Genomic DNA, 16,574 nt, shown 5'->3' on the forward strand with positions numbered 1-16,574 from the left:
TTTTTGAAGGACTAAAAGCAAAAAAAAGGAAAACGAAACGTGAAAAATACTTCCCGGCGTCTACGCACTAGCGTTGGGAGATGGAAGAATTCGGAAGATTCGAAGATTCAACCCCTAGAAAGATTCGGTCGGATCGGATCCCGTTTCAAGGATTTGAATCCCTAAAAGATTCCTTTGCGATTGGGATTTGATTGCGATTCTGATTGGGATTGCGAATCGATTGGGATTCTGATTGCGATTGCGATCGGGATTGCGATTGAAATTAGAGGCTATTAATGGGGGTCGAGAGAAACCACGTATCTCTAATTTCGGAAGTCGAATCACGCACTTTTCAGTCAAAATATATAGCAAATGTTCGTGTAATGTAGCGTTTAATGAGAAGTTATAGTCACTAAGTAAATTATTTGATTTGATGTTGAATAAAGGTCCGCGTATCTCGGGGACCTGTACTAATTATGATGTAAGTACTGCAAAGTTAAATAGTTTGGAGTAAAACAGAATTAACTCTTATTCCAACTTTAACTAGTTCACCCCCACCCTCCCCCTTGCTGCAAACTAGAATAAAACGCTATACCACATTGGGAATGGAATTGGGATTCAAAGATTCGAATCCCTTCTGCGATTCATTTTTCCCATCCCTTCTACGCACTACAGTAAGGAGTAAAGGGTTTTGGCCTTCTTTTTCTGAAGAAACAATACAACAATAACGCTCGTTGTGTCTTTCCTTCGGGTAGTCCACTCGGCGGTTCCATCCCACTGTAGTGCATCTGGCTCGGTACAATCACATTCGTCCTTGCCACATTAGGGCCAATAATCTGAGCCCCAACAACACGTTTGGAAACGTACGGAAGCGAAATCGGTATGATAGAAGCTCGTGAGCGATTGCTCTAATTTCGTTTAAAAAAAAAAAAGATCTAAATTGATCTAACAGTTGTGTCTGGTAATGCAAACGTCCTTCGTTCAGTTAGAGATGTCAAACGAGAGACTAATCGTATTAGAAAATCAGCATGTTTTGACGATTTAATACAATTCAAACTATGTGATGGGCAGCGGTGACGCACCCAACCAGGATGCCCTTCGGTGCGCAGTTGCGTGGCATAGGAAAAAAACCCTGTTTCGTGAAAGTATTTTACCTTTTATTTTTCTAACCGAAGGGTGCACTGCAGCGTACACGTGCCGTTGAGGCAGGAGAAGGTGCGGCAAGATAGGGTTTGAAGCGTTCCCCGTGCTGGTCCACCCTTCTAGCCATGAGCCTTCAACGCCTTACTAGAGCCTTCATCAAAAAGAGACAAGAAAAAACACGTACACAATGACAAATACTTCAACCATGGCATCATCAGCGCAAGTTTAACGCAAGTCGCAGTATTACCTGCGCGTTACCGCATCCCTCAACGCCCCATTTCCGGTGAACGTTTATTGTAGAAGGAAGCTTGATTGGTCATCGGCCATCGGCCATAAAAAGCACGTGCTTGGCCTTGATCTGTTTGACCTGTTTCACTCATTATTCAACATCCTGCACTTTACCTGGTGGAGGCATGATGAGACCCCTTCTAACGTTCGCTTCTAATGCCATCAGACATTCAGTGACTCATTCGTGATAGGGAAAACTTATTATGCGGGAGACTCTTTCCAATATTATTTGTATGAAAAGTACAATAATGCGATTCCAGGACCGCTAGTTGGCATGAAAATGGAAAATAGCTTTGAACTTAGTTGTGAAAACTTAGTCGATAGATTAAGTTTATTCTTTAATATTCCTCGAAAAGATCGGGTTTAAAATGAACTTGTATCCTTTAATGTCCAGGTAAAGTTAGTTGTTCCGCTGTTAGTCAAGTGACAATTTGTTGTGGTAAGAATGTTTACGAATAAAGATTATCAACGAATACAGTGTCCCAACATTTTCATACATTCCGCTGCATGAAATCTGCAACACACTTGCACCCCATATATGTAGGCATACTAAACTCCTTCAACTATCTTGTTCATGAGGAAGAAGATCCAGCAAAGCCTACAGGAAAACACTCGTCCATATACCTCACAATTGCGAAACACACAATTATGAGGCACCTCTTTTCATTTATATTAAACGATTTCCCAGATTTATATGGAACGACTGTTAGTATTGAAACTCTTAATTGCCGGAGCAATAATCAACATTTGAAGAATTACTCACTAAATCTAAATCACGCGCTAGTTCGGTTTTATAAGCGATTTTTTTTAAATTAATACACATATGAACGGAAAACTAAATCTTTCTGGAAGTAGTACATTCTTACGAGTAAGTGTATAGAACGTGTTGATAACGCGTTTAGCTATCGAAAGTTATTACGAACTTTAGAAATAATTTTAGAAGGCTTAGAAGAACTTGACATACTTTCGCACACTTCCATATTAGCAATAGAACCTCTCATGGTAAGAAAGCATGAGAAAGCTCCTGGGACGTTTCATTTATTTTTTTTGTAAGAACTTCGGTGATGATCTCGATTGCAAGGGTGATAAATCTACAAATACGCGAGTGTAAGATAATCATTGTCGGACTCTTGGATTTCGGGTAATTTTCATGTATCTGTGAAACAGGAAATCACTATAAATTTGTGCTGTGGCTTTCACCTCTTGTATACATGATTTAGCATGTATCTTCTTCTGCATGCAGCAAAATTTACTTAACAAATACATAAGTACACAAGAGTAAAATACGGGTTTTTTTTTGTTAGGATCTCCAAACATGCCTTTTAAGAGGACTAGACCAATTAACCAAGGTAACTGCATCAAGGTAAACCAATTGGATCAGATTCTGAAATTTGATAAGCCTGGAGTTTTAATGACGACAGTATATCTTTTCATTGTTTGGTTTATTTCCATATAAAATAATATTAGCTTAGAAAGACGACCAAATGCGTACTCGTTATGAAATACTTATGTAGAAAATGATTTTTTTTGACCAAAGACAACGATTTTTTGGCTAGTATTTGATTGCAGTTTTGAAAAATTTGCACTACCGCAAACACCGATGATGGATTGGGGACTTTTGAGGGAACTAGGGGCCCCATTTCGATCGGCTCGGCTTAGGGATAAATCCGCCTCGGCTCAGTGTTAATCGATTATGATCTCGATTGCAGAGCAGACTCCCAAAAGTTGCACCCAGAACACAAATTACATCGCTGGTTATACAAGATTTTACTCGTTAAAAGAGGTATTCGTTGAGCATTTAGATTTACTCTTTATAAGAGGTACTCGTTACGAGGGGTTCCGCTGTAATTTCAAATAAGAAAAGTGTGTTTGAATTGATTAGTTTGATTTTATTCATTGAAATGAAAATGGGCCATTTTTGTTTGCTATTTGATTTGCCAAAAAAAAAAAGGGCAAGCTATACAGTAAGAGCTATACGAGTGCATGTGAGTGTATGAAGTACAATGGTGCATATGACAATTTCGGCTCAATTTCGGACAATTTTACCATGGTGGTAGATGTTGGCGATGGCTTTTGCGTGTCCATGGGAAGCGTTCCCCTTGCTTGTGATTAATTTGATGCGCTATCTCACTCGTGAGCACTCTCTCACACACACACACACGCTCCTTTGCACCTAGGTAATCTTATCATCAATCTACCTGTGCATTGTTCGGGCTCGGCTCGCGATCAGAATGATATCAGAAACGGTTCTGATTGGGTTGAGCCCGTACACAGGTGCATCGCATTGGTGGTGGAGGTCTAGTTAATACCTGTTGTTGGTACACTACCACTATTACCTGACTATTGCTACGTATTCATCGAACAAAAGGTACGCTTCGTGTCGATCTGTCCGTTCGTAGGGGCCGATTAGGGGAGGTGTGGTGTGTAGCCTCCCAGGGGGAGGAATTAGAATGACCAGCTTAACGGTCATCTCATGGGATAAGGATGGGGCACGGGGGTGACGGTGGCTGTGTCAAGGTTTTACCTGGTGGCGAGTGATTCAACATGAAGCAAGCTTGTAGTTTTTTTGTTCTACTTCGTTGCCTTTCGTTTCTCTTTCATGTATCCTGTGTGGTGTATTTAATTGCTAATCGTACAATTTTGGGCAAACATTCCAGGTCACAATACATTCAACTATATCCTTCCGGGGTGTTATTTAAAGCGTTTAACATTGCTTTGTCAACTTGAACCTTGCTTGAACCCAGATTCAATTATTTCTCATCATGATGATGTTGATGAGAACATATATAGGTGAACGGATCACGGATTGAATAAAAATTCCAATTATAAGCGAAAGAACTCCATTGGAGCCGTAATTCCGACTAGAGTGTTTTTCCTATTTGTCGCTAATGCAAATCGCTCCAACTTGATTGTTTTGTACCAAAATTGCATTCTCCCTAGTCGAATGCAAGTATCACTGTACACTGCGTTTCAAAATTCACCTAGTTTTAAAAATATCTTCGTTGATAATAAAACACAATCAAGATTATACTAGGAATGTAAGTGTTTAAAAATGATAGCCTTGCCTAGTAGTTTTCCTGTTATAGACAGTGCAATTAGAGTAGAGCTTTACGAGATTAAAATTCGGATTATTCTGCTTAAATTCAACATAAATTTGCACTCTATGCTTTACAAAAATAGTTTGTTGCATGAAACCAGTTACCACTCCACTGGTTAAGTTAATTGTATAGAATGGTCATGTGGAATATTAGTACAAATGGTCTGGTGGGATAGGTTTTTTTTTCTTCAAGATTTTCCGATGTTTAAGAATTGTCGAAAATTGGCCCAAATTAGACGAAGTTATCATTATGGAACGCATTATACTTACTTATACCAAGCTGCATAACAATATCATAGACATAACAATATCAAAAGAGTATGTAGACAGAGTCTAGTGCCTCTGGGTAAAGTGTGTGTCCGTGTGTGAATAATATAAGAAAGTTAATACAGAAGACGACCATTTTAACTTTTATCTATTTGACTATCCTCTTGTAATAACTTTATATCTCTAAATCATCTTGGTTTTCTATGTCCAAGAAATTAGCTCAAACTCAAACTCAAAAATCTGAATTTGTTGAATGTATGGAGTACGCTCTTTGGAGCGCACCCACGACTCCGATGCGACTCCGCAAAAATCCGAATCACTAGCTCCATCCGGAGTCGAAGTCGTTCGGAACCGTCCGGAATCGTCGTCCGAAGTCGTTCGGAGCCGGAGCCATCCGGAGTCTCCCGCCGTCATCCGGAGTCGTTCAGAGTCGTCCGGAATCGTCCGGAGTTGTTAGGAGTCGTTTGGGTTGAAGTTGTCGGGAGTTGGTCGGAGTCGACTGGAGTCGGCCTTGAAAACAAAGGACTCCAGACGACTCCAGGCGACTCCAGACGACTCCAGACGACTCCAGCCGACTCCAGACGACTCCAGACGACTCTGGACGACTTCAACTCCGAACGACTCCGAACGACTCCGGATAATGCTGGGTGGACCTACCTGTCGGAGTCGAATCCGAAATTATTGTAGTCAGATCGGAGTCGACACTGGATTTTTCCAACATTATCCATCACTCGCATGGAGTTTGGAGGTCAAAAGAGCACTGTATGCAATGATTTTGAAGCTATCGTTCGATTTCATCCATCATTTCATACTCTTCGCAGTGATGGATTTTTTCCCTTAACAAGTGTCCCTAAACTTAAACCTCTCTTCTTGACAACATCTCCGCTAACACGTAAAACGGAGGCTCATGAACTTGGCACTATTCTTCGCAGTACACTAACCTTTCTTGCGCCAGTGAGTATGAAGTCAGTGATTCATGAAAACTGTGATATAATAGGCGAATCGAATGCTTGACTCCGTAATAACCTGAACGCCCCACTCAGCAATTTGGTTGGTTGGACATGAGAGTCGATACAGCGCATGGCGTTCTCCAGACTAGTCACCTTTATTGCTGTAATTAAGATGCATGTTCAACTAGACGTTTACGTTGAGCAGCGATCATATGAGCAGCACATTTCAATGCAACGACATTTGTTAAAATTGTTAAAATTTCAAGAAATCCCTACATTTATATTAGTAGCCGTCTTGCCTAGGGTGAGCCACGCGCACAAACTTAACCCCCCCAATGTGTTGTTTGCTCTCTTATTTTTTGGTGCAGAACAGATCATTGAGCGCCAAAGACACAATGCTGGAGGAGGAGTTGGAAACTGAGCGAAAGTGTTGAAGAAGCAGAAGCTCTTTCTCTTGGTCTTGGAAGGGATGCTCGTACGGCAATCTCAGCGTGGGTTCATCATGCTTCATACAACACTAAGGGGAGTTACTTTACTGATTTGTGTGATATTTGTGCGCACCCTCAAGTCCTATCTGTTCTGAGATCACGTTAGTGTTTTAAAAGCTTTACTTTTGAGCAATGTTTCGTACACGGTACCTATTTGGCGCGCTTGCAAGACTATCACACTTAATAATGCAAATTAACACACACACACACATGGATGGGCATGATGGAGTAAATCGGCAGTTAATGTTTATTGTGTAGTGAGGCCTGCACAATAAACAGCGAAGCCCACTCGCGGCCACCGCTTTGCTCGTTGAACCGTTCGCGGTCAAATTGTCAGCGGGTGACATCAGCGCACTTTTTGCTGTGGATGGTTTGTACAGTTTGCTACATGGAAGAACGTTGAGTTTGGGTTTGGGGAATGAATGCTTTCCGGTAGGGTTGATTGACTCTTTCCTATCCTGACAAGAACATCTTTCCTGTTTTGCTCGCGTTTCAATGCTTCTGCCAGCGTCACGAGCTGTTGGTGGCGCCATTAATGTTTCAGTCTTGGCGAGCTCGTCCCCATCCGCCCCCCCCCCCCAGCAACATAATTGCGCGCTAGATAGTGCGTGCAGCAGTAGACAAAGGACGGACCAGACGGCGCCAGCGAGAATTCGTTCTGCTTCACAGTGGATGAGTGTTTGGACCCTCTTTGCCCAAGGAAATGGTGTCCCGTTTCCCATACGTGATCGAGAGCCGAATTTTCTCTTGGATGGAGGATGGAGAGGAGATCGCCTTGTATAAACAATGTCAACATCTTCGCTGCGATGTCAGAACCTTCCAAGTGGTGTGTGATATGAGACGTTATTTTAAGTGAGAAAAAAAAACGAAGAAAAAGAAACAGCTCACAACTCTAAATGTGCCCCCGTGCCACACGCGGCACCGGGGCGAAGTTTATTGGGCGTCCAATGTTCGTTCACCTCCACCATCCCCACCCACGCCGTTCACTTCGGCATGCACCGCAGCAGCGGTTGGGTGTCGTTTTGCGGGCGCATTCGCCGCACGGTGGCGATCATGTGGTCGCGCAGCTGCCAGTAGAACCCCCGGATGGCCCGGTGCATCCGGACCACCAGCCGACCGTCCGGCTGGTGGCGCCACTCGTCCACGATCTGGCCCACTAGCCGCGGAGGATGATAATTATCAAGCCGATCGCGGTAGCGACGACCCCGGCCGTCACCACGACCATCGCGCTCGTGGCGAACACTGCTACCCCGGCTGCTCCGTAGAGTGCGTACGAACAGACGATCCCGGATCCGGCGAGCAGACACGCCACGCTCACCCGAATCATGCCCAGGATGGCGGGCACCGGGCGGCGGCGGCTGACACTTGGGGCGTCCTGCGGCTCGGCGCTCGGCCGTTGGTACGTACGCTGGGGGACTGGTGGTGGGGCGCTCGGGCGGCCACGGCCTATCCTCCGGGATAGCCTGCATAGGCTGGTACCAAGCCAACGGCTGGAGCGGTATCGGGCGCCCCGACTTAGACAGTAGGACCCGGTGGCAGCCCACCGGCCGCGCCGGAAAACGGATGACGCACTCCTGCGCCAAGAGGTCGGTATCGTTGGGCGGTACGGCGCCATAGTCATCCAGGTCTCGCATCAGGCGCGCGGGGCTTGGTCCTTCGTTTGGTTGTTTACTTCGAGTGGCACACACACACACACACAAGCAAATACAAAAATAAATAACGCAAAAATCAGTACCGCACGGGTCAAGGGCTCGGTTGGAAGTAAATCCAGCAAGCGAGCGACTACAGCTTCGCAGCAATGTTGCACAACCCGGGCAGTGTGTGTGTTTGTGTGATCGGCGACTTTGTGGCTGTGTTCTATAGCGACGCTGACGCAAACCTTTGCGCGCATAACAGATGCGTGTAGCTTATATTATTGTTTTACTTGCTGGTGTTAGAGGGCAGCAGTTAGAGCGCTGGTTAGAGGCTAATAGCCCATCTTGCCTGGTACCTTCCACTAGCTAATGGGATGAACTCGGGGTTGGAGCTTTTATTTTTAATTGCGTTTGTATTTGTTAGTATCGTTTTGAGCAATTTAACCCTGTGGTAGCTTTTGTTTTTCAAGTTCAGACACCATTTTACTATGAACCGTTTGGTTCACCGTTCTTCTTATTCCCGGTTCGTCGTCTGTGCATCACTACAGTAGAGTTTTACAATGCATTTTTTTTAAAATATTTTTGTATAATTAATAAATTATGGGAACGAACTAAAAATCTATCGGAACCCACCAAAAAATCATGGCAACTGACCAATAAATCGTGGGAAACCCGGTATGAATTCCAGCTCCAGACTTTGAGAGGCAGCGTAGGCAGTAGTACACTGCATGAATGTAACTACAAACATGACTTCCGTAAAACTTAAATAAAAAACATCGGAGACCTTTAATTTGCCCTTCATTTCCCAACACACTTTTCCATATGGTTCGATGCTTCTCTCCAAAGTGTTACGAGGTGAAAGAGCTCCATAGGAAAGCCCAAAATTATACCAACAACAGTGACAACTCCCCAAGCTACCGTATTGTTTCAAATTACAGACACTTGACACATTTTTGGCATGTAATGTTTTCCTACCAATTCATTCGTTTTAAAAAATCACTTTTCAGGGTCCTGGCAGGAGTTTGAGGCCTCCAAAGACCCTTTACTTCTAATGATAAATGCATACAGCTCTTTAAACAATACTGTCGATCTTAACGTTAGTGTAAATAATCTCAAAATTATTCTTAGAGGCACATATTGACGATCAGAAGCTTTAAGTTTTTTTTATTTATCTAATTATTTATTGTTTACACGTTCGCCATAACTTCCTGTTTGTAATTCGTTATCATTATATATTTCAGTTAGGTTCATTGTTAGCCAGTGTATGTAAAAATTGAGAATAGTTTTGTAGGCCAGTCTAGGCTAGATGACTTTATTAGTAAAAATTAATCATAATAGTAAAAATTCTTGCTTTCAATATCAGACATAATAAAATTACTTTTGCATTAAAAAAAATGGAAGAAAAAACTAAACGAGATAATTCCTTTGTATGAACATTTTTGGAAAGGTCTATAAGTAAGTATCTTAGTTATCTTAGTTATCCAGAATGTTCACCATGTCTGACATGCATGTAGCATGTCAATTCTTCCTAAGTTTTCGCAACAAAATTGTTGGAGTAGAGCGTTTGCCTCATATTTGTCCAGAAAAATCCGATGGGACACAGTCGGGGGAAGTTGGACCAGTTTGTGGACTAGGGTGTCTAATTGAAATTCCTCTTACATTCACACAAAAATGGTCGAACCGTTAAGTTTGGGCACCATTGATTGCCGCTGCGAAGCATTCGCGTCCACTGGTTCCTGCTTCCTGATATGTTTGTTCATGTTCCTCGGGTAATATTTGATTGTTTGGCCGGTTGCATCGACCTGCTGGCCAAGCGAATGGAGCGATGTAGCCTCGATTTCTATTTTCAGCATCCTTTGGAGCTTCTTGTCGCTCTGGGATTAATAATTGGGCTTTCTTTCGATGCTCTGATTGTTGGTTGGTAGTGCCAAGATGTTGTAGATATCGGAATAGGATCATATGATGTCTACAAACTGCCGCACGGAGCCCGTTTTTGACGTGCCGTGCTTTGATCGTGCACCCATTAAATCGAAGTTGCTTCACTCTATTGGCCACCAGGGTTAGAGTTCGTCTAATAGAGGTGTCAATGCATTGGGATCAGATTAATGGAAAGTATCGAAGAAATTCGCAGTGTTTTTTAAACCCACACACAAAAAAAAAATCAATGGACACCAACATGCCGTACCGTGCATGGCATGTTCCCCCGGTTAGTAATGGCAGACGTTTAGGGCAGGTTGCTTGCTAGCGAAGCATATCGGCGCTCTTCTCGCGCACGTACCGCGGCACGGTACGCTTGGCTGAATTAAAAACACAACACTCTGCCCCCCGATTGGTCGTGGCGTGCTTGCAGCATGTAATCGTGACCGACGTGCGGCCAGTGCCCTACTTCTAACGACGCTGCCGTTAGAAAGGGAGGAGCTTGTACCGTACCGTGCGGTGACTTGCGCAGTTGCGCTTGAGCATGAGGGGGGTTTGGAAATTAGGGACAAATTGGTTTTCAAGCAGCGCGTGAGAAAGCTCCGACCCTGCAGAGGTGTAACGAAAGTGGCAGGAGATTCTTCTTCTTATTCTTTGGCTCAACAACCGTTGTCGGTCATGGCCTGCCTTTATCTCTTGTGGGTTTGGCTTTCTGTGACTAATTGATTTCCCCCCATAGCAGGATAGTCAATCCTACGTATGGTGGCACGGTCTATTTGGGGCTTGAACCCAGGAGATTATAGCAATTCAAAAAAAAAAAAGAAAAAAAAAAGAAGAAGATGTACGCATATTTTGCAAACGTCCGTCGAGACATTGGCTTTGAGTGGGTCAAAAGGGTCAAGTCATAAAGGGGAAATCGTATGGCATTAGTCACGTACAGCCGAGCAGGCAACATAGTAAACCCCCTCTCAGTTTTATTGCATCGGAAAAGGGCTGTGCCAACCAACCGGTTGATGCTGTTTGTCCCCTTGGACGACCACCATCACCGTGAAAAATCTATTGACGAGATTTTAATGGTTATTTATTTCTAGCGGATCGCTGTAATCGGCCAGCCGTGAACACGTTATGATCTTTCGCTTTAAACGCAAAACGAAGAGAAATAACGTGCGGATGAAATAAACACACGGGTCTTTGACTAATGGGATTAAAGTATGTTGATTAGTTTCTTACCGTAACCTTGACGTCCGAGCGCTGGTGCATCAACAGTGAAGAACTTTCTAAACCAAATAGCCGATACTTACCATCCAGCAGCAATTAGACATTGGATGGGCGTAAATTGGGCCCAGTAACGTTCCCCGACAAATGGTGATAAAAACGGCTCCAGCTTACTGCTGGCTGCAAGTGTACTGAGCAAGCTTTATTTTGGTGAAATGTGGAACCCGCAAGCAGAGGGAAGCGCCGAACTAGTGCCCCACACGGGCCTACAGACACATCGGTACAAGCGGGACATTTTCGCAGAACGCTGGAGGTCCACGCTGGTTGTTGCTGTTTGTCGGTCGCCGGCTCATCACCACTCCGCGCGCAGCGCACGGACGATGTGCCAGAGGACGGGACCGAGGATCACGGCCGCCAGCATTGTGGCGAACAGGGCGCAGAGCAGCCGGTTGTTGTAGTCGTACTGCCGGTTGTTGGCCATGTAGCCGTGCACCAGGCGGCCGGGCGGGCAGGTGCGGGCCCGCACCAGGATGCACCGGTGCTTGTTGCGCCCGAACCGGGGCAGGCGAGTCTTCATCGGCATCTGTGGAGCGCAAAAAAAAAAAAAAAACAAGATATACCGGTGAGGACGGCTTTTGCGGCTGGTTGTAATGGCGCCTATCGGGGGATGAATTTCCCCAAATTCGTTAGCTTTTTATCTCATTCACCTTCCCCACTACCTGCCTGATTGACGGCTTAAAGGCGCGTAGAGTAAGCGAAGACGAGCGGAAACTTCTGTTTTTCTACTCTAATCAAAATCTAATTAGGAAGATCTAATTGGATTGGAGGAGAAAGTAAACTACAGCATTAACCTTCTGACGCAATTCTGTAAACTGACACACCTGATTTGACAGCTCCAAGGTGAACGTGCCACAACGGTGACACAGACGGCAGAAGGATACTGCTTGTGCACAGGTTACAACTCCCCCTCCCCCCTCCTTACGTCACTTGAGCCCGCCGTCCACTAGGTGAAGGGATTTTTTGGGGAAATGTGTTCCGTGGCATAACATTGCCGTCGAATGGCCGTTTTGGATATTCTTCCGTTCTATTTGGGGACGTTTTCGATAAACTCGCTGTACCACACTAATCTATCATTCTTCCCCTCCCCCGGCTAAAAAATCTCACTTGTTTGTGTATGTGTGGTGGTTCACTCTTCGCGAATTATGCGGAAATTCTGAGAATATCGACAAAGGACACAAGCGAGCACGTATCTTCAGTGGGGTCGGAATGGAATTCAATCATTCAGTGAAACACTTTTGTTTTTCAGCCGATTATGTCACAGGCACCGTTTTGTCTAGCGCTGGAAGAATGTCTGCAGACACACACACACACACTCACACGTACAAACTGAACGTTGTCAGGTGATACACACGTTGCAAAGGTACGAGATGTACGTCACAGAAATGCCACAGCAAGGCTCAACCTGTGCTTCACCCGTCATCCCCCCCCCCCCCCCAAATAACTAAACATAAAACTCACCTAAAACCAGCCCTCCTGCGCACTGTCGTACCGAATGCCGGTCTTCTCGAGGATAGCAAAGGAAAAGATTGTAAAAGAGATGCCGCAAAAAAACCAAAAAGAGGAAAAACACACACACACACACACACACACACACACACACACACACACAGAGAGAGAAGAAATACGATTTGTTTTGGAGCAGACGGAGCATTTCTGATGCTTCTGTTTGTCTTTCGTCTGCAATTGGAATTGTCGTCAATTGGAATGACAAAAAAACACATAGGACAACAAAAAACTCATAAGAATTTCGCAATATTTTTAGCAATACTCAGATTCTAACTAGTAAAAAGACGAAACTCAAGCTACAATAATAGAGAGCAGGGGAAATGTGATATAAGTATTGTCGTAGCTTTTTCTTATCCATTACGTTCTCATAAACTTGAGGTAGTGAAGCAGTGAACAGATTGGACACCCCTGATCCCATACGGGCAACAAATATCCCATGCCTTCGAAATTCGGAAACAAACGTTCCCTTTTTCTCCGTAAAACTGATGGGCGAACCTTAACATGAACCGCAGTTTCACGAATCTGCCAAACGAGGAGGAGCGGGGAGGACGTGTCTTTTCGTTGAAGCGCTTGAAGCGCTTGGGGGTTTAAATGACCGGAGGACAGATACGTTAAATGAGAGAGAGAGAGAGAGAGAGAGAGAGAGAGAGAGAGAGAGAGAGAGAGAGAGAGAGAGGGAGAGAAATAGAGAGAAGAGAGATGAGTAAAGGGTACAGAGGGACCCAGAGATGTCAAGGGAGCGGTGGGAGCAGATATGTCATCAATCAAAGGGAATCCTTCAACGGAAATGTCAAAAACAACGCAAAAAAACCCAAAACCTACAGAATGTAAAAAACAAACAATGATTTTCTTCTGTGCCAAATGATTTTTTATTGTCCAAAAAAAGAACTTTACCAGAAAGAAATTCGCCAATATCTTTTGCTACACGAACCACGAACTACACAATGTCTGTTGTTTTAAAATTTATATAAATTTATCAGTATTTTCCAAACGTAACGTTTTCCGATTGCTCCTCCCGTAGCTCATCGCCCCATCGCCCCGTAGCCGCTCACTCTACCGCACCCTCGTTGCGCACGCCGTCGCTGGCCGTCGCTGGCCGGTGCTTCTTCCGGCCGCTAAACAGACCGCGAACCAGCCGCCCGAACAGCCGGGACGGTTTTACGCGCTGAGACTTCGGCCCGGGGTCACATTCCGGGCGCCGTCCGGCATCGGCAGCGGCAACGGGAGCTGGTTCAAATATCCCTCTATCATCACCAGCAGCTCCATCTGGTCGAGCAGGCTGACCAGCACGCCCAGCAGCTCGAGCATCTGGCGCATCAGCCACAGCAGCTCGCACATCACCGTCACGGTGATGAGCAGCAGCACCAGCAGCAGAACCACCACCAGACAGTCCATGGACGGTATCAGCGCGGGCCGGTTCCTCCCGTTCCGGATCATCGCGGATCGGGCGGTACCGCAGCAGCAGCGGCGTGGTCGAGGACGCGAGCGACACCGACACGGACACGAAGCTGTCGCTGGACGCGGTGGCCAGCGACTGGGAGGACGACGCTTCTGGCACGATACGCGCGTAACGTTCACACTGCAGGTGGCCCTCGCACATGGGGTTTTCGCCTCACTGTCGGATCGCGTTTTGAGCGTTTTGGTTCACGGGTTTTGGCACACACACACACACACACAAGCACAGCAAACAGTCACCAGAATCCTTTGACGGCAGGGCAGGTCCTCCACTCCACTGCTCACAACCACAGCAACACGCACCGCAGGAACCAGACAGCCAGACACGCGCTGCAACACACCAACACCAGAACCATGCAGGAACAGCAGAACGAACGGGTTGAGGCTTTTGCCTTTACAACGCCAAACAGTCATCCGCTGGGAGCAGGCCGAAGGAAGGTAGAACTGTACCGATGGGCGCTTCAAACGGAAATAAGCGGACGGGCTCGCGATGACTTGAACGATTGCGCACGAGGAACAATGAGTGCCCCGCTCACACAAACACACACACACACACACACACACACACACACACACACACACACACACACACACACACACACACCCGTGACAAATCCGCGGATTGTGGGCCTGGCGGAGACCGACGAGCAGCAGCAGCTTCGACGGCGGCCCACGATGAAGGCGAAAGAGCGAAACAGTGCCAGCGCACGGCAAACAGGGAAAGAGCGTACTCCATTAAAAGTGGCCATGGCAAGCGGAGCGGACGAGCGAGAGATTGAGAGAGAGACAAAACAAGCGCTGACACAATTGCAAATATTTCACGCAAACGCACGAACCTTCCCGGTACACGGGAGGCCATCTTTCTTTTTCTCTCAACGCGAGCGCTCGCGTGTGTTTGTGTGTGTGCGTGTTCCCCCTCTCCGAGTGTGTGTGTGTGTCGGTGTGTGTGTCGGAGTGTGTAGGCGCTCGGGAAAGGGCATACGTCATGCGGGCCGTACCGTGACACAGGCCGAACGAAGTAAATATGCAAAAAGGGTAAAAGAGAAAACAGAGACAACTAACCTCAACTCGAGCTTTAATTATTTTTATTAACAATTACGCTACACCTAAAAAGCGCTCAGTGTTTGCCAAAAGTCGTTCAATATGATTATTTGTACACAGCAAATTTACATTCCAGTTTGTGTTGCGCTATTCATCACTCGCCGCGCTGGCACCTCCTCGCTGCGCCGCCGCCCCCGGTTCCCGGATGTTGGGGGTTGCTTCAGTAGCGCCGGTCGAGCGGCTCCTGCAAGGGCTCCGTCATGTCGAGCCCCGAGTCGTTGTGCGGATCCGGCTGCCCGTGTTCCAGCGACGGCTCCACCTCCATGTCGATGTCCGGATCGTCGGGGTACAGCTGGTCCATCCGGTCCAGCGAGTCGATGTTGTTCACCAGATCGTTCAGTTGGTGCTGCACCCAGGCGTACTCGCACGGGCGCAGGTACCGCCGCCCGTCCAGCTGCTCACGCTTCAGCTTCTCCAGCTGGTGCAGGAAGAATCCGCGTTGCACGTTGCCCGGCAGCACCAGGCAGACGTGCGTGTGCAGCCGCCGCCAGTCCTGCTCCGCCCGCTGGCGCAGCTGCTTGTGGCACACCGCGGCCTGGAAGGATTCGCGCGGGCTCAACGGTACCCGGTGGTGCGCGCACCGCCGATACTCGCACGTCCGGGCGCTTTGGCGCGGTGCTCGGTGCTCTTCCTCTGCGGGCCGCTGCGACATGTCGGTGCTTGTCGGCTTGCTGTTCCTGAGCGGTCACTGGGCACTGGGGCACTGGGGCACTGGGAGTACTGGGAGGAGGTGGGAATATAAAACGGCCCCAAACTGTTGACTGACTGGCGATGCTGGTGCTAAAGTGCTTCTTGCTGCGACGAACGATCGTGTCAAAGTGATTGCCCCGCGGCGAGCACTGCCCGAGCAAAACGGTTGCTCGCCGTTGCTATTGGTTACGGCACACTCGCTAGGCGTGATGCAAGCACTGTGTACTTTGGTTACACTTTTGATGCGAGACCTTGCTGGCAGAGATGCAATGCTCAACGAGATGAGGAAATAGTTTTCGTCGGCTGGAAGTGAAGCCCTCCATCGAAAGCGGAGTGTTAAATACGGTGACTAGTAACAGAGCAGGGGTGAGATAGACATAAAAAGGATAACAAAAAAAAAAAAAAAAAAAAACTCATTCCTTTCGAGGAGAATCAACGGCATTGTGACATTAGACATTTTTTTTAATTGTTTCAGAAATGTCATTTTAATCGGAGCCTTTTCCCTTGTTCCTTGTACACCACGGACCGGCACGTAGCACAAGACATGTTTGGAGATGTGAAAAGATGTGACTCCATCACCTTAAGATTTGTTTTCTCTATTGCCAGCAGGACCCATGACCCGATGACGAGCAGCAAATCGCAAAAATCCCCATCGTCGGCTGGAAGTGAAGCCCTCCATCGAAAGCAGAGTGTTAAATACGGTGACTAGTAACAGAGCAGGGGTGAGATAGACATAAATAGGATAACAAAAAAAAAACTCATTCCTTTCGAGGAGAATCAACGG

General features: G+C 46.4%; 1 long non-coding RNA gene across 1 annotated transcript; it reads right to left on the reverse strand.

Annotated features, from left to right (window-relative positions):
- Window positions 1-13,389: 13,389 nt before the first annotated feature.
- On the reverse strand, window positions 13,390-14,709 carry LOC133391520 (uncharacterized). The gene has a single exon (XR_009765021.1). It is a non-coding gene; the product is annotated as an uncharacterized LOC133391520 (long non-coding RNA).
- Between the last annotated feature and the right edge of the window lie 1,865 nt (window positions 14,710-16,574).

This window comes from Anopheles gambiae, chromosome X (assembly GCF_943734735.2).
Source record: "Anopheles gambiae chromosome X, idAnoGambNW_F1_1, whole genome shotgun sequence".
Lineage (NCBI taxonomy): Eukaryota > Metazoa > Arthropoda > Insecta > Diptera > Culicidae > Anopheles > Anopheles gambiae.